At 39.7% G+C, this 17,281-nt stretch overlaps 1 long non-coding RNA gene and 1 pseudogene across 1 annotated transcript in view; both read right to left on the reverse strand.

Moving 5' to 3' along the window:
* The window catches only part of LOC141365228 (uncharacterized), a 90,508-nt gene that overhangs the window by 11,664 nt on the left and 61,563 nt on the right, over positions 1 to 17,281 (reverse strand). The gene's annotated exons all lie outside the window — the stretch shown is intronic.
* LOC141365219 (uncharacterized) overlaps positions 1 to 17,281 on the reverse strand; it is a 44,008-nt pseudogene that overhangs the window by 8,204 nt on the left and 18,523 nt on the right.

Below are 17,281 nucleotides of genomic sequence, written 5' to 3' on the forward strand. Positions count from 1 at the left end.
TCTCGTTTACAGCTGGTTCAGAACGCAGCAGCAAGATAGATCTCGTAAGCGGGATCATATCACTCCAGTTTTACAGTCTTTACATTGGCTGCCTGTACGCTATAGAGTTGATTTCAAAATTTTATTAATCGTGTTTAAGTCATTACATGGTATGGCCCCTTTGTATATATCTGAACTTTTAATTGAATGCAGTGAAACAAGATCTCTCCGGTCATCAAACCAGAGACTATTGGTTACACCAAAGACGAGGCTGAAGTCAAGGGGCGATCGTGCGTTTTCATCTATCGCCCCAAGACTTTGGAATGAGTTGCCCTCTTCTATTCGATTAGCTCCCTCTGTGTTCACTTTTAAGTCAAGATTAAAAACCTCTGTGTTTGATAAAGCTTTTATTTCTGGTTGAAGCACTGTGTTTTACCATGATTTAACTTATAGTTTTTATTTTATTTTAAATTATTTTAAATATTGTTTATGGTACTTTTTAATTTTTAAATATTAATTTTTAACTTTTACTTTTATTCTTACTGTGCAAATGTGGTGTATGTGTTATGTAAAGCACATTGGTCAACCATGGTGCTATATAAATAAAATTGACATTGACAAAAATTGACATACTATGAGCTCGGGAAGACTTCTCCTCTAAGACTACTTGCTGCGTCTCTGGAACTTCAACGATTGTTTGGCGTGCTTTTATGGCACTATGTCTGGTCTGTGGTTGTGGGTCATTGCTGGGGTCAGTTGATATGGGCTCCTCTTCTTTATAAACTGTGTCTCTTAGTCTTCTGGATTTTTTTCTAGGTGTGGCTTTCTGTGGGGTCTTTTGTCCTGAACTTGTAGGCTTTGATACTTTTGCAGAAGGTATATCTTGGTCAACGTCATTACCCAACTGTTCTACATGTGCTTTTCGGGTGCTTCTGGGTGTAACAGGAACTGGAATGTCCAGCAGTTGCTTGCCACTCCTTGTAACACGTCTTGGTGTAGAAGGTACTTGAGTCAGGGCTCGAAATTGCGACTATTTTGGTCGCATATGCGACCGAAATTTAATCTGTGCGACTGCCCATTTTGTTGTGGTGCGACTTGATTTAGATTGATGCTGCGTGGCGTGCTGCTGTTCCAGGTTCTGTGTTCTCTCCAACATTCCATAACCAATCAAAATTCACCATTAAGTTCTTGCATTTAATGAAGACTGTAGATTGGCTAATATGAATGTCAATCATTCCTTGCCGTGCTACGTTGGTAGGTGAAGCTCAAAAATGTGAAAAAACGAAGCGCCAGCATGACGAGCCGATTACAGCCTACGTAACTACTCTTAATGACGACGATCCGGATTCAAATGCGACTTCACCATCGGAAAATAAGACTTGACGTTAAACCTTTCGGAAAGAGTGCCTTAAAGATTTCGAGTGTCTATTGAAAATGACTCTATGTAACTTACGGTGTTAACTGTAAATCATGTGAAACGGCGTTGGTGGCGGAATCAAAACATTCTAAGCGCCAGACCTTGCTTAAACTTGGCGTAAGTGCCAAAAACACAAGACGTGTCGTGACAAATGTGTTCATTATTGATGGAGACACCGACCTGTCTGTAAGAGTGTTTGATAGTGTATGTGCGCATGCGCTGGTGAATGGACATTCGACAAACATCCTTGTGGTCCATGTTGATGTGGAATACGACAATGCTGATGGTATGTTTTTGTTGTATTTTTTTTAAAAACATTGCCTATTTAGTAGTAATAACATCCTGGTAATGCAGTTATAAATACCAATATATATTAGCCTTCTATATTAAGGTCACTTTTGTAATGTCACAATTAATCAGTGTTTTACGTGTTTGCTAGATTTTCTATGTAATCTTAATCATGTTACCTGTAATTGTTAAATTATTATTGCTGCTATACTATTTCAACAGCATTTGGGTATTAATTTAGGCATCTATGCAGCAAAACATTTATAAATAAATAAAATAGAAGACCAAATTTTAAATGCTGGCCATAGGATGTGTAAAGCCCGGTGGTGGTGTTTAATTTTTAATATAATAAATCTATTAACATATACATTGTAGTCGTGGTGCTTTTTAATTTTTGGATGGATGCGCCTAAATTTTTGCTGGTGCTCCTAACTCTTTAAAGTTAGGAGCACCAGTGCTACCAAATAAAAAAGTTAATTTTGAGCCCTGTTGAGAATCCATTTGCTCCTCTGCGAGATCTACTTGACTGGACTCAGTTATATTGTCATTTGCATGCAACACAGCCTCATTACCATTTTCCAAGAGCTAATTTGAGGTCAACACATTCTCAGGTGGAGACAACTCTAATACTTTGACATATGCGGAGGTGTGTGATTCTTCCTGTATTTCAAAAGGACCAGAATCTAGCACATCACCATTGCAAAGTTCTTTCGTCTCTTGAAGAAAAGATTCTGATGTAGATGTTGGTTCCACCATTTGATCACTGTGTACATCAGCTGGTTCCTCTACGGTTTTAGGTTCCTCAACAGGCTCAATCTCTGGTTCAAAGTCTTCAGGAGCATCAATAGTTTGTTCCAAGGTGCCCAACTCAGAGTTAAGCTGATTATCCTTTGGTTGCCCTTGCTCATGTAAAGGCATTAAATCATTATGGAAGTCCAACTCAAAAGTGTCAGGCACCTCCTCCACATCGGGATCCAACACAAGAGTAAAGTTGCCACAGTCTTCTGGAGGTGCTTCATCTGGGGCACTGCTAAGGGTCTGTAAAGTAAGGGTGCACTCACACTATCCAAACCAAACCGCGCTCGGGCGCGTTTGACCCCCAAAGCCTGGTTCGTTTGATTAGTGTGAGTGCTCTGTTCCGCGCCCGGGCGCGGATTGGTTAATCGCGCCGCGGCCGGGTTGCAGAGGTGGGCCGGAGCGCGGTTCACTTGGGCTCAGGCGCGGAAGGCTGTGGTGTGAGCGCAATCGCGCCTGGGCGCGCTTCAAAAGGTGAAGACGTCAGTTGCGCGACCACTCACCTTCATCTGCCTCCGTAAAAACCTTTTGATGCGTGCAGCGGGTTACGTGAATGTCCACGCTGCGCACGTGACAGATCAACTAAGCAATATGATGGCATGTGAGAGGGCTGTCTGTAATCGCGCACCAAACGACTCCGATTAAAAAACACAGACCTTTCATTACCGTGGGTTCCAGTGTTCAGTGAGAGCTTTACTTCCTGCTTTTTTCAAAACAATCGCATCTTAATGACGAAAGCGCGCCCGGACTCGGATCGATACAAGTACAGTGTGAGTGCGTGCACATGGGGGAGTAGGGAGGGGTGACATTCGCGCTGGGGCATGGTTTGGTTTGGTTTGGATAATGTGAGTGCGCCCTAAGATGTCTCTGCGGTTCCTCAGCCAGCTCTACAGGTACGAGGAGAGTGGTGGATGGTTTTAGTTCAGTATAAGACGCTGCATCTTCCTCATCCACATCTGCAGGGGCGAGGCCAATCATTACCATTTCTCCATCCCCCACAGGCATGTCACTATCCAATACCTGCAGAGAGACAATGAACATGCTAGAACATGGCACTAAAGTTGTGTGCACAGGCGAAATGTAATAAATAGATAAGACTTATGCAAATACCTAAATACATAAAAAAAAACTCACTTTTAGCTGTTCCTCAGGGGTGACCAATGATAGCACAGCATCTGCTTGTTCCTGAAGGTACTGCTCATGTGGAGGGACTTCCTCCAAAAAAAGGACAGGACTAGACTGGTGGTTACTCCTACCGTTACCTTTTACTTCTTCTATGATCTCAACCTCACTACCGGAGTCCTCGACATCGTCATCATCAGACTCCCCTTCATCTTCTGACTCATCCTCAGATTTGACACTAGTGAGCTCATCACTGTCATTCAAGCTCACCACAGCTATAGAAAGAATTTAAAAGTACAATTTGTAAATATTTGTTGTTTCGCATTAAAGAAAGCAGGACTGAATTGGCCTGAATTGGACTTACATCTGGACTCTGAGGTTGCAGGTTCTGATGAGGTAACAGATGTCTGTGTTTTCAAATCTGCTACGTTCTCAGGAACAGGTTGAACTTCCTCAACGTCACAAACTGGTTCACTATGTAATGTACACATCATAAACAAATGTTATAAAAAGGCAACACAGAAACGTATTAATAAATGAGGAGCATGACTGATAAGCACCTTTGGACTAATGCCTCTGGGGTTTCTTTAATACTGGTCCGGGTCAAGGGTGGGGATAGGTCTGGGCCAAATAAATGCTGTTCCACAAAGGCATCCAAATCTAGAATATAGCAATAAATTACATATTGGTATACAAAAATCCTTAAAACACATTTGAAATAGGTATTCACTATAAAATGACTATAGAACTAATACTATACATTACTAAACAACATTTCGGCAACGGTTGGTTTCACTATAAAAAGCAGTGTATTAAAGGTGCACTGTGTAGATGTTTAGCAGCATCTAGTTGTGAGATTGCGAATTGCAACCTACGGCTTAGGCCACACAGCTCTCCCCCTCCCTTTTAAAAATGCATAGATAAGCTACGGTAATCGCCACAGGACAAAGATCTCATCTTCTGAGACAACGTAGTGATGAAACAAGCTCTGTAAAGCATTTAAGGCTTCTATAGAAACATGAAAGTGACTTTCATGTAAGAGGATCCGTGGTACATGAAGATAAAAACAATACAGTTCATTTTGCAAGATCTTTATACACCACTGATAATATAGTTATGTATTTTATATTGCATTTCTGTCAAGAGATCCTTATAAAAATTACACAATGCACCTTTAATAGAAATGTGTTCTTGAATGTCTCTTACCTGACGTTTCCATAGATTCCTCCTCACTGTTCTTAGGTTCACCAATAGTGGGTGTATAAACAGTATCTGTTTCTTGTGCCACTGGTTCTTCCTCTTTGCCTACTGTTTCTTCAGATGTGCTAGGAGCTGCATATTCCTCCACAGGCTTTACATTGGCAGCTTCAAGAACAATAGAGGATTCATCTACAGATTCTTCCGCATCTCGAAGTTCTTGGATGTCAGAATGAACTGAAACCTCAGCCAAACCCTCTAGTGAGTCACTTGGTTTGTGAACTTGAAGCAAATGCTCTGATTCTATAACTTGAACGTCAATCTGTGAATGCTCCTCAGTCACTTCCTTCTCAAGATTATTCTCAACATTTACAGGCAATTCAAGTTCAAGACTCTGAGATTCCTCTGTGTTGGATATGCTTGATCCACTAGGCAAGTTTTCCAGCTCTTTCTCAGGCGATGCAATAGAGGGCAACTCCTCCCTTTCATGGATTTCTACTAGGGACAAATCTTTATCTGAAGAAGGAAGAGTCACAGTCACCTCATGATCAAAGCTGTCAACTGCTCTACGTTTCTTCTGCGTTTCCATAAAATCCTCAGGTAAAGGAGCATCATGAAACTCGAGAGTGGAATCAGACTGATTAGAGACAAAACTTGCTTCTTGCCCGAGACTTGGCCGAGACACAAGAGTTGGTAGCACTTGTTTGGACAACTCTGCTGGGATCTCTCGTACAGAGGATCCACTCTCAGATTGTACATCAAGATTATCTCCTTCTTCCAGTAAGGGGGAGTGTGTCCTTAGATTTTTGTCTTCCTCTTCTAAATCTGAATGTTCGCTCCAGACTTCAATATTTGCTTTGGGAGGTGGGGACGACCTCTTAGGTGTATTGATCTCCCTGTTAAAGGCAATCTGTAAAGAAGCAAAATACAACCTTAAAACATTTCTCTTTCAATATCTTCATAATGTCTATCTACAAAAACAAATATTTTAAAGGGCTGCTGCACAATCAGACCTACCCCGTTGTTCCAGTGGACAGATCCCTTGGGAGGCTCTGGAGAGTCAGCATCCTCTATAAAAGTAATGCGTCTTTCTTTGTGGCGAAGTGTGGGAGAGATGGACCGGCCTGGAGAAGCCGAAGGGGTGGCCACAGGAGTGGGTCGTAAGCTAGTCCTCAGAATAGACTGTGGGGTAGAGGCTGACATTTTTTTCGGGAATGCCTGTGTGTGTGTTTGCATGTGTAAGAAAGGTTGCATGAATGTTCACGGATGCGTCTCCCTGGTGCATAAGCGCTCCAATGCAGCCTGAGCGCTTATGAGAAAAGGGAACAGCAGCAAAGAGTATAGCGGCTCTGATCAAACGGAGAGATAAGTGTGTGACAAGAGTTGTGTTGCGAAGAGATTTCCTGCTGTTTGGATAGTTTCTGTGCTTTATTGTGTGCGTCAGTGCCGAATAGTACGTTTTTTCTAGTTGTCTTTAAATTAGCAGCAAGATTACAGCGTCTTTTATGTTATATTGTCAGTTATAATTCATAATGTAAATGAAGCTGTTCTAATTAATAGTCATGGTACCCAGTTTATATTTGTGTTAGTTTATCTTGTACATATTTATTCAGTATTATTTCCTTATATTGGAGATTGTATAGTTCTAATACTTGTACAGTTATTTAACAATTCTAACAAATATAGTTATTTACTGTATGTGTTATCTGATACATGTGCTAGTCACATTTTAGAACATATGACACCATTCGCGGCAAATTAGAACTCTCTGGAGAAGTTTGGGAAGATGGCTGCACGACCAAATCCAAAAGCCTGTTGACAAGCAAATGGCGAGTTACTTTTGGGATATACATTTTAATTACAAAAAGAGTAGCAAAATGCTAATATAAAAACAGGTCTTCTACCTGGACATCCTTTTGGTTAGCATGTTAATAGGTGTTCCTACAAAGGGCTCGGGTAGATTTGGCGAGGGAGGATACAGGCTTGGCACTTGCATCTCTGACTCTCTGTGGCTACAGAGAAAATAAAATAAAACACAGGGTTACCACAGCTTAGTTTACTTCAAATTCAAGGACCTTTCAAGGACTTTCCAGGTGCAATACCATCAAATTCAAGGAGTAAATGTGGGGACACATTTCAAGTGAGAGCAAGGTTACATTGTGTTACCCTTAAAGATACATTGTAACAGTTCCCTTTAAAGGGAACTCACGCTGCGTCACTGTGGTGACACTTTGGGGTGTATATCAAATTCAACCAATGGTGAGGCTTAACAACATAGACAGGGTGACGCGGCAAGCCAGGAAGTATATCGCTATCTGAAATATTGCCAAAGACGGCGTTACAGGGACGCAGGAAGTGTGGCAAGGGAGACGCCTTCTCAGGGAACAACAGTTACATACGTAACCAGAGAAGTTTTCATTTGTCAAATACAACTATGCAAAAAGCATTTTTGGTATGAATCCACATTTGCGTACATAAGATATAAACATTTAAAGTGACCAGTTTGCATGTGTGCTTAGAAAGTCTAGAATTTTTATTATATTATCCTACACTACACTAGAGCCCGACCAATATATCGGCAGGCAAATATTAGGCATTTTCCAAACTATCGGTATCGGCATTCATAATGGCCGATAAATGAATATTTTTAAAAAACGGACGAAACAGCCTTCAATCTCAATCATGTCATGAGTGTTGCCGTTGTATAGTTTGTCCACCAGAGGGCACTCTACAACCTCCCTGTTGGCAACACTTGTGTATAATGTGTCACACATCCTGCAACCTGCTGATCCAGCCAGAGTTAGGCAGAGACAACAACTCTTAAGTGAGTTCACGGTGAGTTTTTTTTTAAAAAGCATTACCATATTATTTTCGTTAAAACTCATAAATAACTACAAATATCTAATGTTAGGGCAATCTGTTCATGTTTTTCTGTGCGTTTCTGAAAAAAAAAAAATCGGCCGATATATTGGAATATCGGATTTTAAAACCAACAAACATTTGTATCGGCCTTCAAAATCCTTTATCGGTCGGGCTCCACACTACACAGGGAATATGAAACTACTTGCATAAAATAGATTCAAGCACTTTCAATGACCTGTATCTATGCATGTATTTTTCAAAAACTTCCCAGGGCATACCTGTCAAGTATCCCGTTTTTGCCGGGAAAGTCCCGTATTATACCCTTCTTTCCCGCCGTCCTCCCGTATTAGTATTTTCCCGTAAATCTCCCGTATTTTAACCTGCGTTTTTACAAAAATAATAATGCCCGAGCGGAGTAATAAAAAAACATTCCCAATCCCAGATCGCTAAAGGTCCACTGATTCCGCTAATCCACTTCGTGTTTTCCCACCCGCTCCGCAGCATCTCTGTGTGCACTCTCTGCCAGGAGAGCGAAGACGACAGTTTCTGTCTGAAGTTTGTTGCATTAACAGGTAGATTTATTACATTATATCAGTTGTTAAACCGCAGAATTACTAATTTGGAAGTTTGTTTATGTATTTCTTCGGTTAATGATTTGCTGTCGGTGTTCTAAAAGTGCTAACAAGTTAGCAAGCAAACAGCAACAAAATATCCACATTATTATCGTTACAATGCTTGTCTGATGAATTAAATGTTCCCGGTCAGATCTAAGTTAACATAAACACTAAATTTGCTGTTGTTGGCACACTTTGTAGACAAAAAATAAAAAAAACACCAATGGCTTCACAAAATAAAGACAGAGAACGGAAAGGGAGGCTGGTAAAGGCAGTTCAACATTGCAAACATGGATTCAAAGCTCCATCAAGCCAGCAGGTAAATCATATTGAATATCTATTGTCACACTTTAATTCTTGTTACTATATTTTCCCATTATAATCACTTGTAATCACTTGTCTAAGTTGATGCTAGTAATATAGTTGGTTTGGGCCACTGCCCCATCTAGCATTTTCATTTTCTAAATGACAGTTCTCATTACAAAGAAAAGTGAATGGTTTATAAGTAATTTTGGCATTAAGGTATAATGCAAAAGAAGTTAAAATAAGGCTTTTCAACCTAAGGCCAGTGGGTTTTGTACAGATGCAAATTTGTGTGTATAGTATGTACAGTTTGAGTGTGACTTATGAAATGTAGTTTTCACAGAGCTGTGTGTTTCACTACTTTTCTGGCTAATGAATTTGTTTGTTTAGTTAATTTTAACACAATTATCAGCACTGGTTTAAAAAATATTATCCGTCCCTCACCAGTCTTAAAATGTAAGGAATACTGGAGCTTGTTTGGGTTGGTGGTGGGACTGTTCGCGGTGGGCGCCGGAAAATTTCCCTTATTTTCAAATCCAAAACTTGACAGGTATGTCCCAGGGCCTTGAATTTTCCCCCAGATTCACAAACTTTCAAGGATTTTAAGGACACATAGGAACCTTGTAAACACTTTACTATAAAATAAAAACTAGGTAGCAAAAATGTATATTTGTAAATCATAGACGAAAAAAGACAATACCTTTTGGAAGGCGATGACTCTGGAGTAGGGTTCTTGCCAACCCAAACTTCTTCAATTTTTGAAAGAACATTATTGATAAAAGCTGCTCGAGTCATGACATTTTCAGAAGCTGAACGTTTAGCTACAGTTGACAGAGGTGGAGGTCTTTTAACTAGGTGTGAGAAAAGAATGTGCAATAAGTCAAATATCAACACTATGTTCAACACTACATCACAAGACTTGCGTGTGTGCCTGATTAATATTGTTAACTTCTCTGTGGATCGTAGCAGGGTGTTGGTATGGTTTTGCTCGCTCGATGGCTAGTTTTCTTTGAACTCGTGGAAGAACTTTTCCATACTGGTTTAAAATTGAGTTCCTAGTGTTTGACCTTTCCTTCATTTTAGGATCCCGATCGGCCTGAATCAAAAAATGTACAATACAGCTACAACGCTAACTGCTATAATATCACCTGGTGCTAGCTGCTACAATATTTAACATCTACGGCTTCGTTCCGGATTGGATTCGACTTGTGAATCTGGGTTGCTAACCTCCGCTTTTCGAGGTGCATCCCTGCCGGGCGTCCGGTTTGCATTGGCCATTTCCTCTACTACGGGGCCTGGTATGGACTATTGGGGCGTTGGCGGTCCGTTTGGGATTGAGCTGTCTCCTGGCTGCCTGGGAAGAGGTGCTGGTGGCGTCACGGGCCCGGTTGGGACTGGTGCTCTAACGCGTTGCCTCTGGACTTGGCGCTGATGTTTTGGAGCTCCGTTGAGCCAGTTGGTCCATTCCAGCGTTGAGGTCCTCCTTGGTGCTGCTCTTTGCGTGCCTCCTGGTGTTGTGTTGCCGGGGGTTTTCGTCTGCCGTTGGCGCGCGGCACTGTTCGGCTTCTACATTCCACACTCCACATTTTGGTGGTCGCGTTGCCGCTGGCTCCTTTTCGCCGGATTGTGTACCTGTGTACCTTAATACATCGAATTCATCGGACATTTAATCGCCATCGGACTCTACATGCACTCGGTCTCGGTTTGTGAACTGATTTGTAGCAGTGTTTCTTCATACTAGCTTTGATGCTCAAAATTTATTTACGTTACTCACTATTGTTATATGTACATATTTTGTACAGTGTTGCTACTTAACGAACCCTGATTTATTTATTTACTTTGATTTTTGTGTATTTTCATCAATATGTCTCGTTTCCTTTGTTTTTTTTTTGTTATTTGAGTTAGTTTTTGTTGTTTTATTGCATTCTAGATCTCCTTTTTTAGCACAGCATGCTTCAGATGATCTTTTTATTTCATCCTTCACTTCTGTGACCCTAGTTGATTTAATTAATCACTCTAGAGATAAATCCTCTTTTATTATAACTCACCAGATTGGCCCACCTGCTCAGCATACTTATCTTAGTATTCCATTATCTGCACATAGGGTTTTAATTGTTTTTTATTCAGCAAAGTTACCTATTTTACCTATTCACTTTACCCATCGTACGAAACGCCCTGTTCTTTCTAGTTTTTGTCGTTCTTTAAACTTATTTTACTCGCCTCTGCTGGTGATGTCGAGCCCAACCCTGGTCCATTAGTCAATTCTGCTGTTTCAATCACGCAAAGTCTTTCCTATACAGACTTCTGTAACCATAAACATCTTGGTTTTATGCATATTAATATCAGAAGCCTACTTCCCAAATTAGACTTGCTAACTGCTCTTGCGCACTCGGCCAACCCCGACATTTTAGCTGTTTCGAAATCGTGGCTTAAGAAAACCATCAAAAACCACCATAGTTGAAAATTTTAATAAGCATTTTGCTATGGCTGGGTCTGCTTTCCATCTGGCAACTCCTTTCTCAACTACTAGTACATCATCCCTTGCATTACCATGCTCGTCCTCTTTATCTTTTTCTTTTACCCATATTCAGATAGCTGATGTTTTGAGGGAACTGCAAAATCTAGATCCCCTTAAATCAGCTGGATTAGATAATTTGGATCCTTTTTTTCTAAAATTGTCTGCTTCAATTATTGCTTCGCCTATCACCAGTATTTTTAACCTCTCCCTTGACTCGTCTGAAATTCCAAAAGACTGGAAAGTTGCTGCAGTGATTCCTTTATTTAAAGGAGGGGACACGCTCGACCCAAATTGTTACAGGCCCATTTCCATTTTGCCTTGTCTCTCAAAGGCCTTTGAACGCCTTGTCAATACACAGATCATCACTCATTTAGAATCTCATCGTAGTTTTTCTGATATGCAGTCGGGCTTTCGAGCTGGCCATGGGTGCACTTCAGCCACTCTTAAAGTTCTAAATGATATTAGATGTGCCATTGATCAAAAACATTACTGTGCAGCAGTTTTTATTGACCTGGCCAAGGCCTTTGATTCTGTTAATCATACCATTCTTCTTAGTAGGCTGAAGAGTTTGGGTTTCTCCGATAATTGTCTTGCATGGTTTACAAATTACTTTTCGGAACGTTTCCAGTGTGTTAAATCTGAGGGCCTGTTATCTAGTCTTCTGGCTGTTTCTATGGGGGTTCCGCAGGGTTCAATCCTCGGGCCGACCCTTTTCTCTATATATATTAATGACGTTGCCCTTGCCGCAGGTAACTCTATGATACACCTATACGCAGATGACACTATTCTTTATACGTCTGGCCCTTCTCTAAGCACTACATTACAAAATCTTCAAGCGAGCTTTAATAGTATTCAGCATTCTTTTTGTGGCCTTCAATTGCTTTTAAATTCTAGTAAAACTAAATGTATGATCTTCAAACGATCGCTTTCATCACCTATCTGTCCAATAAACATCACTACCCTTGATGGGTCTGTTTTAGAATGGGTTAGTAATTATAAGTATTTAGGGATCTGGCTAGACTCTTCACTTTCTTTCCAAACCCATATTAATCATCTTCAATCTAAAATAAAATCTAGGATTGGCTTTCTTTTTCGTAACAAGGCCTCCTTTACCATCTCTGCTAAACATGCCCTTGTGAAAATGACCATCCTTCCTATATTAGATTACGGTGACGTGATTTACAGATCTGCCTCAAACATTTCTCTCAGGAAATTGGATGTACTGTATCACTGTGCTATCCGTTTTGTTACTAATGCCCCATATAGCACTCATCACTGCAATCTTTACGCATTAGTTGGATGGCCCTCGCTTCATATTCGACGACAAATACACTGGTATTGTTTTATCTATAAAACTCTTCTAGGTAAAACTCCACTTTATTTAACATCTTTAATTACTATAGCCACTCCTTCTATAAATCTTCGTTCAAGAAGGTTTATCTCTTTGGCTGCCACAAAAGCTCGTACTTCTTTCGGTCGTCTCTCCTTCCAGTTTTCTGCAGTTAATGACTGGAATGAGTTACAAAAATCTTTGAAGCTTGAATCTTTGGTCCCTCTGATTACTTTCAAACGATTAATATCTAACCTACTGACTCATAGCTGTTCGTGTTAATTTGTACTGTCACTTTATATTTTGCTGTACTACGCTACCTCAGTATTGGCTTTTATCATGTTGTTTGTATGTTACTGCTTGTCATTTTAACTCTGATTACTTATTGGTGGTAGCCATTTACTTATCATCTGGGGCTTATGCAATGATGTGTAGTTTTTACGAATGTTTGTACATTGTATTGTCTTTTTGTAAATTTGTCTTGTTATTTATGTGTAACTATTTGTTGTTTGCACTCGGCACTTTATCTTGGCCAGGTCGCCGTTTTAAATGAGAAATTGTTCTCAACGTGCCTACCTGGTGAAATAAAGGTAAAATAAAAAATAAAAAAATAAAAAAATTAATAAAGTTTGTGAACGGCTCATTTTTCGCCTCAATCTATAAATTAAAACTATAATGTGGATCCAAACATACTGCAAGGTTCACTTTGAGGGTCTGGTTGAGTTGAAGGGCAGGAACATAATTGGCCTGCTGGAGGTAGTGGACCATAAGCAGCTCTCGATTTTGGAAACCTCCTGAGTTTTGAAGGAATCGTTCCAAACACTCCTGCCAAAGTAAAATTAAAGACGCTCAAAAGATGATATGGTTAATAGACCCCTTCACGGTTCACGTCACAGGCGGTTTCCACTGCGCATGTCAGGGTCAGAAAAGCCATTACAGCAGATTGAGTTGCGTATTATTCGGTATCGTCAAAAATGCCTACTTACGTTGTGGGCTGTGAAAATCGCACCAGGTCTTCCGTTATGTTTTCGCGATTCATACAGAATCTCAAAAACAAAAAAATACAACATTTGCGGCTGCAAGCAATTAACGTGCAGACTGGAACAATGCAACTATCAAAGAGGCTTGTGTTTGTAGTGCTCACTTCATTTGAGGTAAGTCATAATTTTTCAGCCCTGTTAGATTAAATTATAAAGCCTGGATGGTATGAACAGTTTGACCCCATGCTGCGCGCGCACCCGATAGTCATTCAATGTTTACAAACCCTGAAGGGGTCTATACACAATCAAGATTTTTGACAAAATATGGACACTTATACTGTCTCAAAGTGTTTTAAACCCACCTGTTCTGCCATGCCAAGTGGCAGATTCAGTAGCTCTTTCATCAGACCTAGCTCCTGGCACGTATTGAAGAGAAACTTCATCAGCTCTTCCATGTTTAACTTATTACAGTGCTGCCTTAACAACGCCCATGCCTCCACAATACACCTGTGCACCAAAAAAAACCCCACCAAAGTAAGAGACTATAAATCAGCTTTTTCTAAAGCACTTTACACATTAAAACATGGCACTCTATACAATTGATAGGGTGCATTTCTACCTGTTATGGAGCAGGACTGAAAGGGAAAGCTTGGCTTGGCTGGTAGTGCACAGTGGAGGCTTCATCACATGCAAGTAGCGTAGAGCAAGAGTGTGCTTCTGCTGACACATCAAAGCTTGCAGGACACGCTCATGTTGCCAGCTCCAAAGTGAGTGACTGGTGGCTGGATGCAAGAGCAGCTCCAGAGCGCTCTGGTAAGGGGAAATATGTCCATTAAACATAACATATTACACACAAACTGATAGTAATGTTAGTTTCAACCAACATGCATATCTCAAATCTTCATACGAGTTCATGTTAATTATAAAACATGCTAAGAAAAGTTCTACATAAAATTGTTAATTAGAAAGAATTACATATTAACTCTCTCCCCCATCATTGACAAGTTAACTTGTCATTAACTCTTTCCCCGCCAGTGTTTTTTAAAAAAAAGTTGCCAGCGCCAGCATTTTTTATAATTTTTTCACAAAAGTTTAATGTCTTCCAGAAAATGTAATTAATGACCCTCTGCTTAAAAAAAGTTTTATCCTACCTTTATTTGTTCTCTTTTTATCATCTCTCATATATGGGTAGGTTTCTTCAAAAAATACAAAATTTTGAGCAAAAAGCTAAGATAATTGTGTTTTTGTGATGGACTTTTAATAGAGATCTGATTCAGAGCGAGGATCAAAACACACATTGAGTTTGAACTGTTTGGTGAAAGTGGTTGCTTCTGGGTTTTATAAGTTGGGTAAGAGCACCATCTGGTGGATAATAGTGGAAACATGGATTGCCGGAAAAACTCGTCATTGGCAGGGAAGCATTTTCTCGTAACACTCTGGGGTCGACATTTATTTTTCAATCACTCTGCAAAGAGACTTAAATTACTCTGCTGATTTTTGACATACAGATATGATTAATACATCATTTAAAACGTTAAAGTGTCTATTTTTTCTGTCCACTCCCAATAAAAACAGAATGTTGTGCTTTTCGCAAAATTAAGAAAATAAACATGATGCGCGTTTTGTTCTCTCTCCCTCAGTGAAGTTCTTTCAGAAACGCGTCAGAAAAATAAACTGTAACTTAACGAATACTTGTCGTAGAAACAAAAGATAAATGTCTACATAATGCTTGGAATGTCTCCTTTTAAATGATGTAAGTGAGATTGAAAACAGATATTGTCTTTCGGTGTAAACTGTATGAAAAGGAGAAGAAGTACCGTATTTCTCCAGTTACCTCATTATCTGTAATAAGATCAGACATTGAAGTGAACGAGCAGAAACATCCATATGCATGACTCGTGCCTTCTGCAGTCAATGGATACGCAATCCACAATCCATTCTCTCCATTCCTTGTTGTTCCATCCGATTGCACCAAACATGACATCTAAATCCTTATTTACTTGCGTATGTGTGTCAGTATCTCCAGACGCGAGTGTTTTCTTTGTCTTCCGTCAAACAGTTGACGCGATGGGAACGCACATACACAAACACGCGAGTCAGGAACCTCGACGCGCTTTTTGGTATTCTTATAAAATACGCGATTGCAAACAATACAATCCTTATTTAGTTGCGTCTAAGCTATGGAAGTAAAACAGTGCCGTTGGATTTTGAATTCTAATTCTTAGCACTGAATTTTTTTACATCGAATTTTTAACACTGAATTTTATTTTGCATCTAAATCAGACTTTGAATTTTAAAAGCCATCGAATTTCTAGCACTGTTTTTTTGCCTATGACATTTTTTCAATGTTTTAAAAAAAATTCAGTGAGAAAAAAAATTCAATGTCTAAAAAAATTCAGTGTAAAAAAATTCAATGTCTCAAAAGACTCAGTGCAGAAACATTCAATGCCTCAAAAGACCCGGTGCAAAAAACTCAATGTCTCAGAAAACTCCGCGCAAAACAACTCAACCTCTCAAAAAATTCAGTGCAAAAACATTCAGAGTCAACACCCGGGGAAGCAAGGAGAAGCAATCGATCCCTGTATCAAATCATTCAACATTCAGCCAATCATTTACGCTCCATTGGTCATGTGACGCTGAAACGGGAAGTCGGTGAAGTTCAGGCAAAGGGTTTATTTGCATTAACATAGTACGAAATCTCACATTTTTCACATCTGGCAGATCGCACCACCAGCACATCAGGACACCGCCCACATTTATCAGCATCAAAGTGGCTTCTGTATCTGGATGTGTGATCGATCCCGTGCGGGGAGACGCGCTGGATGAATAGCTGTCAATCACAAATGGCTACAACTGGCGTAAATGATTGGCTGAATGTTGAATGATTTGATACAGGGATCGATTGCTTCTCCTTGCTTCCCCGGATGTTGACTCTGAATATTTTTACACTGAATTTTTTGAGACGTTGAATTATTTTGCACTGAATTTTCTGAGACATTGAATTTTTTACACCGAATCTTTTGAAACATTGAATGTTTCTACACTGAATCCTTTGAGACATTGAATTTTTTTACACTGAATTTTTTTAGACATTGAAATTTTTTTCTCACTGAATTTTTTTAAAAACATTGAAAAAAATGTCATAAACAGTGCTAGAAATTCGATGGCCCTCAAAATTCAAAGTCTGATTTAGATGCAAAACAAAATTCAGTGCTAAAAACCCGATGCAAAAAATTCAGTGCTAAGAACCAGAACCCAAAATCCAATGGCACTGTTTTACTTCCATACTAAGCGCATATCTCCGCACAGCAAGTTTATTAAACACAGGATCACTCGCGTGTGCACACATTCACTGCTTTCATGATCAACAACACGTGAGGTAATGGCGGCGGCTGTAAACAAACATTGATAGGTTTATCACGCGTGTCCCTTGTTGTGTTTCTAATGATTACAAAAACACAAAAAAGAGTCCAGACAACGATAGGCAGTTGTTCTTTTGAGCTTTTTGCTGCACAAAAGTAAACATCTCGCTGGCCAACCAAACACTAACACTGTGTTGAAGTGTGTTCACTTTACGATGGCCAAACAGTACCTTTACCATGATTAGGCTACTATGGTTTTTAAAAGGTAACTTATACTTGTGAAATTAATAGAAAATATTTCAATAGAAATATATATATATATACAAATATATATAATGTGTGTGTGTTTGTGTGTGTATTTACATTATATTGAAAAGTAAACCTTATCATGGTTTTACTACAGAGAAAGTTACATTCCTGTTGAACATCCCCACAAGGCTCATTATGTGGCTCATTATTCAACTCTTTTGTCTCTCAGCTGTCAATCACTGATTATTCAGGAGCTTTCCCGCCT

The sequence above is a fragment of the Misgurnus anguillicaudatus genome, chromosome 7 (assembly GCF_027580225.2).
Source record: "Misgurnus anguillicaudatus chromosome 7, ASM2758022v2, whole genome shotgun sequence".
Taxonomy (NCBI): Eukaryota; Metazoa; Chordata; class Actinopteri; order Cypriniformes; family Cobitidae; genus Misgurnus; species Misgurnus anguillicaudatus.